Here is a 1,600-nt window from a genome sequence, read left to right as displayed (position 1 = left end):
TCAATGGTGAACATCTTATGTTGATCATATCTACTATATGATTCACGCTCGACCTTTCGGTCTCCGTGTTCCGAGGCCATATCTGCATATGCTAGGCTCGTCAAGTTTAACCTGAGTATTCTGCGTGTGCAAAACTGGCTTGCACCCGTTGTAGATGGACGTAGAGCTTATCACACCCGATCATCACGTGGTGTCTGGGCACGACGAACTTTGGCAATGGTGCATACTCAGGGAGAACACTTCTTGATAATTTTTAGTGAGAGATCATCTTAAAATGCTACCGTCAATCAAAGCAAGATAAGATGCATAAAGGATAAACATCACATGCAATCAATATAAGTGATATGATATGGCCATCATCATCTTGTGCTTGTGATCTCCATCTCCGAAGCACCATTATGATCACCATCGTCACCGGCGCGACACCTTGATCTCCATCGTAGCATCGTTGTCGTTTACGCCATCTATTGCTTCTACGACTATCGCTACCGCTTAGTGATAAAGTAAAGCAATTACAGGGCGTTTGCATTTCATACAATAAATCGACAACCATATGGCTCCTGCCAGTTGCCGATAACTTTGGTTACAAAACATGATCATCTCATACAATAAAATATAGCATCACGTCTTGGCCATATCACATCACATCATGCCCTGCAAAAACAAGTTAGACGTCCTCTACTTTGTTGTTGCAAGTTTTACGTGGCTGCTACGGGCTTAAGCAAGAACCAATCTCACCTACACATCAAAACCACAACGATAGTTTGTCAAGTTGATGTTGTTTTAACCTTCGCAAGGACCGGGCGTAGCCACACTCGGTTCAACTAAAGTTGGAGAAACTGACACCCGCTAGTCACCTGTGTGCAAAGCACGGCGGTAAAACCAGTCTCGCGTAAGCGTACGCGTAATGTCGGTCCGGGCCGCTTCATCCAACAATACCGCCGAACCAAAGTATGACATGCTGGTAAGCAGTATGACTTATATCGCCCACAACTCACTTGTGTTCTACTCGTGCATATAACATCAAACCATAAAGCCTAGGCTCGGATGCCACTGTTGGGGAACGTAGTAATTTCAAAAAATTTCCTACGCACACGCAAGATCATGGTGATGCATAGCAACGAGAGGGGAGAGTATTGTCTACGTACCCTCGTAGACCGAATCGGAAGCGTTGACGCAACATAGAGGAAGTAGTCGTACGTCTTCCCGGTCCAACCGATCCAAGCACCGTTACTCCGGCACCTCCGAGTTCTTGACACACGTACAGCTCGATGACGCACCCCGAACTCCGATCCAGCAGAGGTACGGGGAGGAGTTCCGTCAGCACAACGGCATGGTGACGATCTTGATGTTCAACTATCGCAGGGCTTCGCCTAAGCACCGCTACAATATGACCGAGGTGTAATATCGTGGAGGGGGGCACCGCACACGGCTAAGGAACGATCACGATGATCAACTTGTGTGTCTATGGGGTGCCCCCCGCCCTCGTATATAAAGGAGGGAGGGAGGAGGGGGCCGGCCTAAGGGGGAGGCGCGCCCTAGGAGGGGGAAACCTACTCCAAGTAGGTTTCCCTCTTCTTTTCCTAATCCAAGAAGGAGG

The sequence above is a fragment of the Triticum dicoccoides genome, chromosome 6B, assembly GCF_002162155.2.
Source record: "Triticum dicoccoides isolate Atlit2015 ecotype Zavitan chromosome 6B, WEW_v2.0, whole genome shotgun sequence".
Classification (NCBI taxonomy): Eukaryota; Viridiplantae; Streptophyta; class Magnoliopsida; order Poales; family Poaceae; genus Triticum; species Triticum dicoccoides.
This window is presented reverse-complemented; position numbering follows the sequence as displayed.